The 15,527-nt window shown below is 44.5% G+C and overlaps 1 protein-coding gene across 4 annotated transcripts in view; it reads right to left on the minus strand.

Moving 5' to 3' along the window:
* The window catches only part of SOBP (sine oculis binding protein homolog), a 323,668-nt gene that overhangs the window by 12,415 nt on the left and 295,726 nt on the right, over positions 1 to 15,527 (minus strand). Inside the window, exon 7 of one of the 4 annotated variants that reach the window (XM_069726274.1) lies at positions 1,640 to 1,864. The exons of 2 other annotated variants lie outside the window; for them this stretch is intronic. The gene's annotated coding sequence lies outside the window, so the exon portion shown is untranslated. Of the gene's footprint in view, positions 1 to 1,639; positions 1,865 to 15,527 lie in introns of those variants that run through there. One more of the 4 variants, XM_069726272.1, reaches the window with a different exon arrangement.

Consider the following 15,527-nt stretch of genomic DNA (forward strand, 5'->3'; position numbering starts at 1 on the left):
CTACTGTGTCATTGTTCTGCTCTAATGATCCAATACCTATTGTACATGATTTGGGGCACTCAGACTTGTCCGTGGCTACCCATAAGTAATTCTCACAATTTTTTTGTCATGCTGAACATGAACTTTTTCAGCAATTTGTGCTATAGTAGTTCTGTAGGATCAGACTAGAATGACTAGCCATCACTATAGGTACAAGAAACAATTAATGTCAAGCACTTCAACTTTCAGTTGGCTTAATGTTATAGCTGATTTCTGCATTTATCTGGTTGTGATGGTTTGCATTGCTGATTTAGTGTAACCATAGCTAATATAATATTATATCTACAATCCTCAACATTGAAATTGCAACACAAAGAAGAAAAGTCTTGGAATTATGGAAATCACATTCTGGATAGACATGTTAATAATATGCAAACGATGAAAAATTGAAACAAAATTTTCAAAACATCTTGATTTATTCGGTATCGAGTATGAGCTCCAAGTACAGAAGTACACACACTTACAACCTTGGCATGTTATCAGTGAGGCTATTAGTTGTTGTCTGAAAAATGTTCTGCCATACTGAATGCACTTGGGCTCACAAATAATCAAGATTCGCTTCTGGCAGCTCCCTTTATACTTGCAGCTAACCAATGACATCCCAAATGGAAGCAAAGTCACTGACGGCAATGGGAGCATTTTTAGGCAACACAGGCAGCTCACAGTAGCACCAGGGGCATGCAACCTGACATTGTCATGTTGATAAACTCTTGGGACACTTTCACGTTCCCTCGTGAAAACTTCATGGCATTGCCTACATGTCTCCTTCCCAATTATCAAGTGTTATTGGGTCTAATATCAAAGCAGGACCCATCGTTGAAGTGGATAGGCCCCTTTCCAGCCTCCACTGCTGTTTTGTCTTGCATCATAATAGGCTTTGAAAGCGGTGATATGAGGTCAATAGAACACCTTGATTCTGATGAGACCACATGGGCAATGCCACATTCTGCTACTCTCAGGATTATGGAGTGGGATAGCATAACGCACGGAAGTGGTACCCCTCCATTGCTGTTTTGCTTTGCACCACAATATACTTTGAGAGCGATGGTGTGAGGTCAATGGATGCTGGAATTCTGGCTTGCAGCCCAATGTCATACACAATGTCATACACATGCTTTCTGTTGGTTTATGTAGACACTGTTGACGACTTAGGCTTCATATGTGATGTCCAATTTCACTTACAGTACAGAATGCTTCAACACGCGACATTCGTTGATTCTGATGAGACCACATGGGCAACGCCATGAAGAGGTGTTTTCGAAGGGAATGTCACATCATGCTACTCCCAAGATTCTGGTGTGGGATGGCATAATGTACGGAAGCAGTACCCCTCTAGTCTGTAAGTTCTGTAACTGCACTACTTTTCCTGCTTGGTGTTGCAGTTTTAATGTTGAGGAGTGTATATTATAATTTATAATATATATTTGTACTAAAAATTATATCTAGTAGTATAGCAACAGGGAATATAGAGATTTATACAGCAACTGGACTCATCAGACTCTAGGCCAGTCTATCACATAAAAGACCAGTAATAATGTAAGTGAACCTTGAGGCATAGTGACATACTGCACCATACTGTCTATACAGTAGCTTAACCAGGCACTTTACAAGTACATTTTTATTTTTTTCTATTATGTATATTACACCTATACAGTAACTGATATTTGCCCTAGGTGTAGATTGCATCAAGGCTCAGGAGCTTCATCATGCCTCAATTTCAGAAATGTTGCAAGGTTTGTTTTCTGATATCTAGTGTTTAGATTGTGAAGTTATTTGCTCTTCTTTGTACGGATCATTGACTCTTCGAAGTTTTCAGCTAACAGAACTGTAATAAGTATAAAAGACAGTGTTTAGCATAATATGAATGGAGTACACCACATATTACAATTATTCTATTACAGGCATAGTTAATGGCAGGGAATTAAGTAAAACTATCTAAATGGTCTTTAAAAAACACTTCATCTTTTTATTAAAAAAATTAAAGTAAAGGCTGCCTGAAAATAAAAATCTACTTAAATAGAATTAGTTATATTTGGATAATATGGGAATATTTCTTTTTTTCGGATCATTAATGTATGCAGCAGGCAGACTAAGGGCAGCCAGCTATAAAATGTCTAATCTAGCTTCTAATGTGTTTCTCTGAATTGTTCGTTTTAATTTTAGCGATGTCATCTGTGATTAGAGGCCAGATGGTTTACAGCATACCATCGTCTTTATTTATAACTCATCAGCAACTAATTTATACAGAAATTATTACTGAATTCAATGAATTAAGTATGACGATATTACTGCTACAGAGCTACAGTCAAGCTGTGTTTGTATAGTTACTGGAATAAGAAGTCAACATGATACTGTATCTCTTACATATGTTGCTTCAAACACTACAACATTGTCTAAACTTAGTATGATCATGATCATATAACCATAAATCTCCATTTGTGGCCCATCCCTCTTGTAGCTACAGCATACATACTTTGATCTCTATAGGAAATGCACATTGATACATGGACAAATAATGAGAAATGCTGGGATTGGCAACAAAACAAAAGGAAGCACAAGTGCACCAGTCCCACTGTCAGTCTAAATAAGTGAACGATGACAGGTGAGACAACCAATGCCTCCTTCTACAGGAAGATTTTTAAAAACTGTAATTAAAGCTATTTAATTGCTTTAATTAGTTAGACAGCATCAATATAAGTAAGTTTGCATCTGACTTGCCTTTTCTATCTGCTGCCATTCTCTTGCAGTGAGAACTTGAATCTTTCATGTTGTACAACTGGGTTCCATGGAGCTTGACCCCTAGTGCCTGCCCAGACCCAGGCTGAGAGTGCACAGTATTTACATTACAGGAGACAAGTGAACTTCTAATATCCCACCCAGCTTTCCTCAGCCCACTGATCTCTATACATCCATTAGCTGCTCCCCTCCCTCTCCTTTCTTCTCAGCTCCTGACAAGCTGCTGTTATAAATCTTGCAAAACCACCAGTGCACACCATCAGTAGTTTCCAGAGCAGTGCTCCTAATCAAGGATCTCACTTTCCTGAGCCGTGTACTTATTCACATGAAATATCTCTATGTACTGTATGAATATAGTGATAGCTGTGTACACTCCAGAAAAAAACACTGAAAGCTGAATGTTTTACAGCAGAACTTGTGCTGAGCATTAAAGTTCTATTAATGCCGTAGTCACACTAAACAAAATTGGTCCGAATCTCCCTGCCAAGAGTCGTACGAGTGTAATGCAAGTGTCATGTGAGTACAATCCAATCTCAGACCTAGCATCCGATTTACATCCGAATGTAGTGCGATTGCTATCCGATTGCAATGTGATTTTAACATGAACATTTATATAGAGCAATTCTCTATGTCATTTACACATTGTTTTCAAAGGAAATATTTGTCATACATATAGATAGATAGATAGATAGATAGATAGATAGATAGATAGATAGATAGATAGATAGAGAAAGACTGTGCTGTGAGGTCAAAATGATGCACCACTTGGTGCTGGATTAAAGCCCACAATTTTTCCTTGAACTGGAGTGCTGCCTGATGTTTTTCCATTTATATTTTCTGTGGGACAGCCGCATTATTCAGGAGGTATGGCACCCAGAATCTACTCAAGTTTGTGCTGCTATCTGTCTTTTCTAGTTAGATAGATTGAATAAAAGCCGACAATTCACAGGTTAGAATAGAATAGATATATACACATAGGATAGATAGATGTATAGATGTCAGTGATGTGACACACACATATACATATATATATACATATATATATTAGACAGAAACCGTATATACTCGTGTATAAGCCGAGATTTTCAGCATACTTTTTTGTGCTGAAAACGCCCCCCTCAGCTTTTACACAAGTCATGGTCCAGAGAGGGGGAGGGGGAGCAGAGACCCGGCGGCTGTATCACAGTGACAGCTGCAGCCGCCTGCTTCCAGAAGACAACAATATTCACCCTCCATCACTGCATCTTCGTCCCTGCATCTCTGACCCGGTGCCGGGAGCTCTTTCCTGTTCCTGTGCTCAGCGGTCAGGTGGTACCGCTCATTAAGGTCATGAATATGGACCCGACTCCACTCTCATAGGTGTGGAGCACATATTCATTACCCTAATGAATGGTACCACGTGACTGTTCAGCACAGGAAGAGCTGCCGTGTCGGGAAAATGGAGATGCAGGGACATTCAGCGAAGGAGCGAGGAGGGTGAGTATGACAGGGGAGGAAGGGGAGCCATACATACAAGGATGGGACCGGGGGAGCTGAGCATACAAGGATGGGACCGGGGAGCCGAGCATACAACGATGGGACAGTGGGAGCCGAGCCATGCATACAAGGATGGGACCAGGGGAGCCGAGCATACAAGAATGGGACCGGGGGAGCAGAGCATACAAGGATGGGACCAGGGGAGCTGAGCCATGCATACAAGGATGGGACCGGGGATCCAAGCCATGCATACAAGGATGGGACGGGGAGCCATGCATACAACAGGGGGAGCCACACAGGGCAGGACAGGATGGGGTAAGCACGCATACTGGGATAGGGATGAGAGGACAAGACATACCCGGCTTATACTCGAGTCAATAAGCTTACTCAGTTTTCCGTGGCAAAATTAGGTGCCTCAGCTGATACTCAGGTCGGCTTATACTCGAGTATATACGGTAGATAAATAGATAGATAGAAGAAAACCTGGCAATTCAGCAGCCACATAGTGTAAAATCACAGCAGGCGCCGACAGGATAGAAGAGATGAATTACACACAATAAATACAAATAGAATAATTAGATATACCGATGTCTGTATACAATTAGTACAGTGTGTGTGCATACTGTACATGTATTTAATTAATGAAAGATTTTTCTGAAAAAAATGTCATGGACTTCCACATCATTTTTGTAACCAGCAGAGGGAAAGCCGACGGCTGGGGGCTGATGTTTATAGCCTGGGAAGGGGGTAATACCCATGGAGCTTCCCAGGCTCTAGATATCAGCTCACAACTGTATATTTAGCCTTTACTGGCTATTAAAATGAGGAACCCCCCCAAACAAATGACATAGGCAACCCCTATAATTAATAACCAGCAAAGACTATACAGACAGCTGCGGGATGATATTATTAGCCTAGGAAGGGGCCATAGATACTGCCCCCAGGCTAAAAACATCTGCTCTCAGCCGCCCCAAAAAAGGCGCATTTCTAAAATGCGCCAATTCCGGTGCTTAGCCTCGCTCTTCCCGCTTGCCCTGTAGCAGTGGTAAGTGGGATGAAAGTTGGGGGGGTGGTTGATTGTCAGGTGACATCAAGCCCCAAGGTTAGTAATGGAGAGGAATCAATAAGATGCCCTCATTACTATCCCCATAGTCACATTGTATGAAAACACAAACACCCAGATTAAAGTCCTTTAATTGAAAGAATAACACAGACTCCTTCACTAAATCTTAATTAAACCAAACTTACGACCTCGCCCATTCCACCGACGTCCTTGTCATCTGCAAAAGTGTTAAAATTTAAAAACAGCAATATTCCTCACCTTTTCGCAGAGATGCTGCTAGTCCAAGTGTAACAGGAGAAATTGGACCGAAAAAGTTGTTGTAAAATTTGTCTTGAGTATGCTGATACCCCATATGTGGGGGTAAACCACTGTTTGGGCGCATGGCAGAGCTCGGAAGGGAAGGAGTGCCGTTTGACTTTTCAATGCAAAATTGACTGGAATTGAGATAGGAAGCCATGTCGGGTTTAGAGAGCCCCTGATGTGCCTAAACATTGAAACCCCCCAAAAGTGACACCATTTTGGAAAGTAGACCCCCTAAGGAACTTATCTAGATGTGTGGTGAGCACAAAAGTTGTTGTCCAATTTGTCCTGAGTACGCTGATACCCCATATGTTGGGTAAACCCCTGTTTGGGTGCATGGGAGAGTTCGGAAGGGATGGAGCCCTGTTTTACTTTTCAGCGCAGAATTGGCTGGAATTGAGATCGGATGCCATGTCACGTTTGGAGAGCCCCTGATGTGCCTAAACAGTGGAAACCCTCCAATTCTAACTGAAACCCTAACCCAAACACACCCCTAACCCTAATCCCAACCTTAATCCTAAGCACACCCCTAACCCTAATCCTAACCCTAATCCCAACCGTAAATGTAATCCAAACCCTAACTTTAGCCCCAACCCTAACTTTAGCCACAACCCTAACTTTAGCATCAACCCTAACCCTAACTTTAGCCCCAAAACTTAACCCTAACTTTAGCGCCAACCCTAACCCTTACCTTAGCTCCAACCCTAACCCTTATGGAAAAACGGAAATAAATACATTTTTTTTACATTTTATTATTTTTCCCTAACTTAGGGGGGTGATGAAGGGGGGTTTGATTTACTTTTATAGTTTTTTTTTAGCGGATTTTTATGATTGGCAGCCGTCACACATTAGAAGACGCTTTTTATTGCAAAAAATAGTTTTTGCGTCTCAACATTTTGAGAGCTATGATTTTTCCATATTTTGGTCCACAGAGTCATGTGAGGTCTTGTTTCTTGTGGGACGAGTTGACGTTTTTATTGGTGCCATTTTCGGGCACGTGACTTTTTTTGATTGCTTTTTATTCCGATTCTGGTGAGGTATAATGAAAAAACCCAGCTATTCTTGAATTTCTTTGGGGGGGGGGGGGCGCTTACACCATTCCACGTTTGGTAAAATTGATAAAGCAGTTTTCTTCTTCGGGTCAGAACGATTACAGCGATACCTCATTTATATCTTTTTTTATGTCTTGGTGCTTTTATACGATATACGGTAAACTATTTTATATAAAAAATAATTATTTTTGCATCGCTTTATTCTGAGGTTTCATTTATGGATGAAACTGTATCATGGCTCGTTTTTTGTGGGACAAGATGACGTTTTCAGGAGTACCATGGTTATTTATATTCGTCTTTTTGATCGCGTGTTTTTCCACTTTTTGTTTGGCGGTATTACAATAAAGCGTCGTTTTTTGCCTCGTTTTTTTTTTACAGTGTTCACTGAAGGGGTTAACTAGTGGGACAGTTTTATAGGTCAGGTCGTTATGGACGCGGCGATACTAAATATGTGTACTTTTGTTATTGTTTTTTTTATTTAGATAAAGAAATGTATTTATTGGAACAATATTTTTTTCTTTATTTAGGATTTTTTTTTTTACACATGTAAATATTATTTTTTTTACTTTTTTACATTGCTCCAAGGGGGGACATCACAGTAAAGTGACAGATCGCTGATCTCACACTTTGCAATGCACTGTGTCAGATCAGCGATCACACAGGCACTGCAGGGAGGCTTCCCGACACCTGCTCCAAGCAGGCGCTTGAAAGCCACCTCCCTGCGGGACCAGGAAAGCCCCCCGTGGCCATTTTGGATCCGAGCCTGCAGGGAGGAGGAGGTAGGAGACCCTCGGAGCAACGCAGTTGATTGCGTTAGACGTACTATCCCGTCGGTGGTAATACGGGCCCATACCACCTCGACGGGATAGTACGTCTAATGTCAGAAAGGCGTTAAATGAGGTGTGTCCAAACTTTTGGTCTGTACTGTATATATATATATATATATATATATATGTATACACACTGTTCAAAAAAATAAAGGGAACACTTAAACAACAGAATATAACTCCAAGTAAGTCAAACTTCTGTGAAATCAAACTGTTCACTTAGGAAGCAACACTGTTTAACAATAAATGTCACATGCTGTTGTGCAAATGGAATAGACAACAGATTTAAATTATTGGCAATTATCAATACACACTCAATAAAGGAGTGGTTCTGCAGATGGGGACCACAGACCACATATCAGTACCAATGCTTTCTGGCTGATGTTTTGGTCACTTTTGGTTGTGCTTTCACACTCGTGGTAGCATGAGATGGACTCTACAACACACACAAGTTGCTCAGGTAGTGCAGCTCATCCAGGATGGCACATTAATGCGAGCTGTGGCAAGAATGTTTGCTGTGCCTGTCAGCATAGTGTCCAAAGGCTGGAGGCGCTACCAGGAGACAAGCCAGTACACCAGGAGACGTGGAGGGGGCTGTAGGAGGGCAACAACCCAGCAGCAGGACCGCTACCTCAGCCTTTGTGCAAGGAGGAACAGGAGGAGCATTGCCAGAACCCTGCCAAATGATCTCCAGCAGGCCACAAATGTGCGTGTCTGCACAAACGGTTAGAAACTGACACCATGAGGATGGTCTGAGTGCCCAACGTCCACAGATGGGGGTTGTGCTCACAGCCCAACACCATGCAGGATGCTTGGCATTTGCCACAGAGCACCAGGATTGGCAAATTTGCCACTGGCGCCCTCTGCTTTTCACAGATGAAAGCAGGTTCACACTGAGCACATGTGACAGAGGTCTGGAGAAGCTGTGGAGAGCGATCTGCTGCCTGCAACATCCTTCAGCATGACTGGTTTGGCAGTGGGTCAGTAATGGTGTGGGGTGGCATTTCTTTGGAGGGCCACGGAGCCTGTTGTGAATTCTGTTGTCGGGCTCCCTCCTGTGGTCATGAATGGTACTTCGGCTGGTTCTGTCCATGGACTTCCTCTGGTGGGTGTTTCTGAGTTTCCTTCCACAGGTGATGAGGTTAATTCGTTAGCTGCTGCTCTATTTAACTCCACTTAGATCTTTGCTCCATGCCACCTGTCAATGTTCCAGTATTGGTCTAGTTCACTCCTGGATCGTTCTTGTGACCTGTCTTCCCAGCTGAAGCTAAGTTCCAGCTTGTATTTCTTTGGTTTGCTATTTTTCTGTTCAGCTTGCTATTTTTATTGTTGTCTTGCTTGCTGGAAGCTCTGGGACGCAGAGGGAGCGCCTCCGCACCGAGAGTCGTGCGGAGGGTCTTTTTGTGCCCTCTGCGTGGTCCTTTTGTAGGTTTTTGTGCTGACCGCAAAGTAACCTTTCCTATCCTCGGTCTGTTCAGTAAGTCGGGCCTCACTTTGCTAAATCTATTTCATCTCTGTGTTTGTATTTTCATCTTTACTCACAGTCATTATATGTGGGGGGCTGCCTTTTCCATTGGGGAATTTCTCTGAGGCAAGGTAGGCTTTATTTTTCTATCTTCAGGGCTAGCTAGTTCCTTAGGCTGTGCCGAGTTGCATAGGGAGCGTTAGGCGCAATCCACGGCTATTTCTAGTGTGTTTGATAGGATTAGGGATTGCGGTCAGCAGAGTTCCCACGTCCCAGAGCTCGTCCTTTATTATCAGTAACTATCAGGTCATTCTGTGTGCTCTTAACCACCAGGTCCATTATTGCCCTGACCACCAGGTCATAACAGGAGCCCTCCATATGCTCGCCAGAGGTAGCCTGACTGCCGTTAGGTACCGAGATGAGATCCTCAGACCTCTTGTGAGATCATATGCTGGTGCGGTTGGCCCAGGGTTCCTCCTAATGCAGCAAATTCCAGACATCATGTGGCTGGAGTGTGTCAGCAGTTCCTGCAAGATGAAGGCATTGAAGCTATGGACAGACTTGCCTGTTCCCCAGACCTGAATCGATTGAACACATCTGGGACATCATATCTCACACCATCCACCAACGTCATGTTGCACCACAGACTGTCCAGGAGTTGGCGGACACTTTAATCCAGGTCTGGGAGGAGATCCCTCAGGAGACCATCCGCCGCCTCATCAGGAGCATGCCCAGGCATTGTAGGGAGGTCATACAGGCACGTGGAGGCCACACACTACTGAGCATCATTTCCTTGTCTTGAGGCATTTCCACTGACGTTGGATCAGCCTGTAACTTCATTTTCCACTTCTAGCAAAATTCATAGAACCTGATTCTTTAAGACTGGCATTTAATAAAGGGAAGGGGCTGGAGCACATTTCTGCTGTAAGTTACACCAATAAAATCGCATAACTTTTGGAGAATTTGTCGGGCGGGCCATGCTTCACCCACAGTGGCAGGTTGCCAGGGCTGGCATGAAAACATCAAAAGGCACAACATTTTTGCACAAATCCAAGTTGCGCAAACGTTTTTAGACTTTTTAAAGTGTTTTACTCTAGAAATTGATCAAACACTTTGATGAATTGTAGACATAGTTTATAGATGCTGTAAACATTAGTTTCAAACAGCACATCCGATGCACATCACTGTCCCACCTTGTAGCAATGTTATTTTGCAGCCAAACTGCATGCCACCTATAACTGGGCACAGTGCACAATACCAAAGTATTCTCAAGTATTCTCCAAGGAGAAAGGTGGTGGCACCATCCAACATGGGAGCAGCTATGAGATTTAAGCTAAGAAATCGCAGTTGCGATTTAGGCTACTCATAAGAAGACTTTTAGATTGTGCCCAATCTTGAATTGTAACATTCCATTTTCAGTAGTGACATTATATTGACAAGCATTTTACACTACCAGCAAAAGCTTTGAAATTTCAGAACTCTCATGCACACGTTTGTTTTTGATTTTTCCTTACTGAATTTGAAATCTGCATATGCAGTGTTTTTAAATCTGCAGCAGGTCTATTCTTTCAGCTTTCTAGCTGTGTTTTTGCAAAGTTTATTCACATAAAAAGCAATTAAAGTGCAAAGTTTTTTAATGCATTTTTGTTGAATAAAACTAACTTTATTATTTATGATCATTTATTATTTATTTATTAACCCCTTCCCGACATGCGCCATATATGTACGGCGCTGCAGGAGCTGTGTTCCTGCAAACCGCCGTATATACTTTACTACGATTGCGTGGGCTGATACCGAGCATCGCCGGGATTAAATTCGGGTGTCAGCTCTATATGAAAGCTGACACATTGCAGCAATACCCATATTTCGTGCAAGCATAGACATTTAATCCCTCTGATGCTGTTGTGACTAGAGTTGAGCGACCTTGACCTTTTTAGAGTCGAGCCGGGTTTTGCGAAACCCGACTATGTCCAAAGTCGGGTCGAGTGAAATCGGCCGATTATGACGTAAAGTCGGGATCGACCGAAACACGAAACCCAATGCAAGTCAATGGGGCAGCATAGTCGGCAGTGAGTGGGGGCCAGGAAAACACCTAGAGTGCCCATTTTAATGTCAAAACCATCCATTCTTCTTAATGAAGCTTGTCAAGCGTAATTTACCTTATAATAATTGGAAGGCATTTGAAATTGGGGGTCATTTGGCTAAAGTTGTGGGGGGTAGGGCTGGTTCAAGTAATTAGTGGGCCCAGGAAATCTGGACCACGTCACGGCAGTGGAGCAGGGAGAGGTAAGTATTTCAACTTTGCAAGTGCTGTGAACCTGAGCAAGCAGGGGGGGCCCACTCGTTGGCATTGGCACTGGCACAGGGCCCCTCAAAGTACAGCGGTGTGTTTGCACGGCGGGGGCGCCTCCCACCGGCAGCAACACTTTTGCGTACTATGAGAGGCCCTGTGCCAGTGACGTCGCCAACTAGTATTCCTCCCCCCACCTGATGAAGGAACCTGCACTTTCATCTGCACCTTCCTCTTTGTCCCCGTGTAAGGTGGTATGGTATGCGGGAAGAGCAACCTGACTTTCAGCAGGGTCACAATGTTGTTGTGTAGCGTGCACGGGGAATGTTGCGTTATGGGTCAATGTACCAGCAGACTCATCTATCACTGGCTGGGCAATGGGCACGATGAAGTGGAAACACAGATATAGGCCCAAAGAAGAAAGTGGGCTAAATGCAGTTCAAAATTGGTAACACAGGAATAACCAGGGGGCATTGCAGTGGAGGACAACTGGAATGAGAGGCTGACACAGAGAGTAGGGCCAAATCAGTAAGTAGTCGAAATGCAGTTCAAAATTGGCAACCGTAGTAAACAGGCGGCACAGCTTTGTTCAGTGGAGGAGAACAGCAAGGAGTGGCAGACACCGATAGTAGGCCCCAACCCAACTAGTAGGCCAAATGCAGTCTAACATTAACAACTACTTAACGAGAGGCTGAAAATGGTATTTCAGGACAGGAAACCAGGAGAACAGCAAGGAGTGGCAGACACCGATAGTAGGCCCCAAACCAACTAGTACGCCAAATGCAGTTGTTCCATTTAACCACAATTTAATGAGAGCCTGAAGATAGAAGCTCAGGAAAGGCAACCTGGGGAACACCTTGGAGTGTAACACGCCATCTCTCTCCACCCCATACCCATTTTGTAGGCCTAATGCTGTGTACTTTTCTACAACTACTAAACGAGAGTCGGAAGACCGAAGCAATGGCAAGGAAACCTGGGGAACACCTTGGAGTGTAACACACCATCTCTCTCCACCCCATACCCAATTTGTAGGCCTAATGCAGCCTACTTTCCGACACCTACTAAACGAGAGCATGAAGATCGAAGCTCAGGAAAGGCAACCTGGGGAACACCTTGGAGTGTAACACACCATCTCTCTCCACCCCATACCCATTTTTTAGGCCTAATGCAGTGTACTTTTCTACAACTACTAAACGAGAGTCGGAAGACCGAAGCAATGGCAAGGAAACCTGGGGAACACCTTGGAGTGTAACACACCATCTCTCTCCACCCCATTCCCCATTTTTTAGGCCTAATGCAGCCTACTTTCCGACACCTACTAAACGAGAGCATGAAGATCGAAGCTCAGGAAAGGCAACCTGGGGAACACCTTGGAGTGTAACACAACCTCTCTCTACACCACGGAAGGGCTGATTCTTAGGAAGGAAGGCTGTTGTAAATAAGCATTGCGCGTCCGAGGGTGATTATATTCTTATTCGGTATCTACTCACCCTCGGACGCGCCATGCTTCTTGATTTGTAATTAATGTTTATTTGCAATGTGCTTTTGACTTACTCAATTATTTTTTTAATTATTGATTTTATTAAATTAATAGTTTAACATCTTATTGGAAATAATTTAAAGGAGACGCGACAGGACAACACTCGGTGGATGCCATATCTGTGTTAACAACTCCAAAAAACTTTCAGTTAACTTCTTGCAGGAGAAAGAAATTGTAGCTGTTGGACCTTTGTAGTACAGTTCCAGATATTTGTTGTGTGTTTGTTTTGATTGTTAAAATGTCTGCATTTGAGATCTCAACACGATCTTATTTTTTATAATCAAATTAATTTTTTTTATATTTAATGATGTTGGTTCAAGGGGTACACGGGCAGCAATAGACAGGTCAGTGGAGGCCTAGTGGAAGGAGTGACGGCAGACAGGCATCAAAGGCCTAACATTGGGCTGGCTGTAGGCAAGTTAAAATTGGTTCAAGGGGAACACGGCCATCAGTGGCCTGGTCAGTGTAGTTGTAGTTGAAAGAACGGGACGCAGACAGGCTTCGAAGGCCTAACATAATAACATAGGGCTGGCTGTAGGCAAGTTAAAATTGGTTCCAAGGGAACACGGCCATCAGTGGCCTGGTCAGTGTAGTTGTAGTTGAAAGAACGGGACGCAGACAGGCTTCGAAGGCCTAACATAACAAACTTGGGCTGGCTGTAGGCACTTTTAAATTTGTTCCAGGGGTACATGGGCAGCAGTGTATGGTCAGTGGAAGTCTAGTGGAAGGAGTGACCGCAGACAGGCTTCCAAGGCCTAACATAACAAACTTGGGCTGGCTGTAGGCACTTTTAAATTGGTTCCAGGGGTACACGGGCAGCAGTGGTCTGGTCAGTGGAAGTCTAGTGGAAGGAGTGACCGCAGACAGGCTTCCAAGGCCTAACCTAACAAACTTGGGCTGGCTGTAGGCACTTTTAAATTGGTTCCAGGGGTACACGGGCAGCAGTGGTCTGGTCTGTGGAAGTCTAGTGGAAGGAGTGACCGCAGACAGGCTTCCAAGGCCTAACATAACAAACTTGGGCTGGCTGTAGGCACTTTTAAATTGGTTCCAGGGGTACACGGGCAGCAGTGGTCTGGTCAGTGGAAGTCTAGTGGAAGGAGTGACCGCAGACAGGCTTCCAAGGCCTAACATAACAAACTTGGGCTGGCTGTAGGCACTTTTAAATTGGTTCCAGGGGTACACGGGCAGCAGTGGTCTGGTCAGTGGAAGTCTAGTGGAAGGAGTGACCGCAGACAGGCTTCGAAGGCCTAACATAACAAACTTGGGCTGGCTGTAGGCACTTTTAAATTGGTTCCAGGGGTACACGGGCAGCAGTGGTCTGGTCTGTGGAAGTCTAGTGGAAGGAGTGACCGCAGACAGGCTTCGAAGGCCTAACATAATAACATAGGGCTGGCTGTAGGCAAGTTAAAATTGGTTCCAAGGGAACACGGCCATCAGTGGCCTGGTCAGTGTAGTTGTAGTTGAAAGAACGGGACGCAGACAGGCTTCGAAGGCCTAACATAACAAACTTGGGCTGGCTGTAGGCACTTTTAAATTTGTTCCAGGGGTACATGGGCAGCAGTGTATGGTCAGTGGAAGTCTAGTGGAAGGAGTGACCGCAGACAGGCTTCCAAGGCCTAACATAACAAACTTGGGCTGGCTGTAGGCACTTTTAAATTGGTTCCAGGGGTACACGGGCAGCAGTGGTCTGGTCAGTGGAAGTCTAGTGGAAGGAGTGACCGCAGACAGGCTTCCAAGGCCTAACATAACAAACTTGGGCTGGCTGTAGGCACTTTTAAATTGGTTCCAGGGGTACACGGGCAGCAGTGGTCTGGTCTGTGGAAGTCTAGTGGAAGGAGTGACCGCAGACAGGCTTCGAAGGCCTAACATAACAAACTTGGGCTGGCTGTAGGCACTTTTACATTAGTTCCAGGGGTACACGGGCAGCAGTGGTCTGGTCAGTGGAAGTCTAGTGGAAGGAGTGACCGCAGACAGGCTTCCAAGGCCTAACATAACAAACTTGGGCTGGCTGTAGGCACTTTTAAATTGGTTCCAGGGGTACACGGGCAGCAGTGGTCTGGTCTGTGGAAGTCTAGTGGAAGGAGTGACCGCAGACAGGCTTCGAAGGCCTAACATAATAACATAGGGCTGGCTGTAGGCAAGTTAAAATTGGTTCCAAGGGAACACGGCCATCAGTGGCCTGGTCAGTGTAGTTGTAGTTGAAAGAACGGGACGCAGACAGGCTTCGAAGGCCTAACATAACAAACTTGGGCTGGCTGTAGGCACTTTTAAATTTGTTCCAGGGGTACATGGGCAGCAGTGTATGGTCAGTGGAAGTCTAGTGGAAGGAGTGACCGCAGACAGGCTTCCAAGGCCTAACATAACAAACTTGGGCTGGCTGTAGGCACTTTTAAATTGGTTCCAGGGGTACACGGGCAGCAGTGGTCTGGTCAGTGGAAGTCTAGTGGAAGGAGTGACCGCAGACAGGCTTCCAAGGCCTAACATAACAAACTTGGGCTGGCTGTAGGCACTTTTAAATTGGTTCCAGGGGTACACGGGCAGCAGTGGTCTGGTCTGTGGAAGTCTAGTGGAAGGAGTGACCGCAGACAGGCTTCGAAGGCCTAACATAACAAACTTGGGCTGGCTGTAGGCACTTTTAAATTGGTTCCAGGGGTACACGGGCAGCAGTGGTCTGGTCTGTGGAAGTCTAGTGGAAGGAGTGACCGCAGACAGGCTTCGAAGGCCTAACATAACAAACTT

This window comes from Ranitomeya imitator, chromosome 5, assembly GCF_032444005.1.
Source record: "Ranitomeya imitator isolate aRanImi1 chromosome 5, aRanImi1.pri, whole genome shotgun sequence".
NCBI classification, from domain to species: Eukaryota; Metazoa; Chordata; class Amphibia; order Anura; family Dendrobatidae; genus Ranitomeya; species Ranitomeya imitator.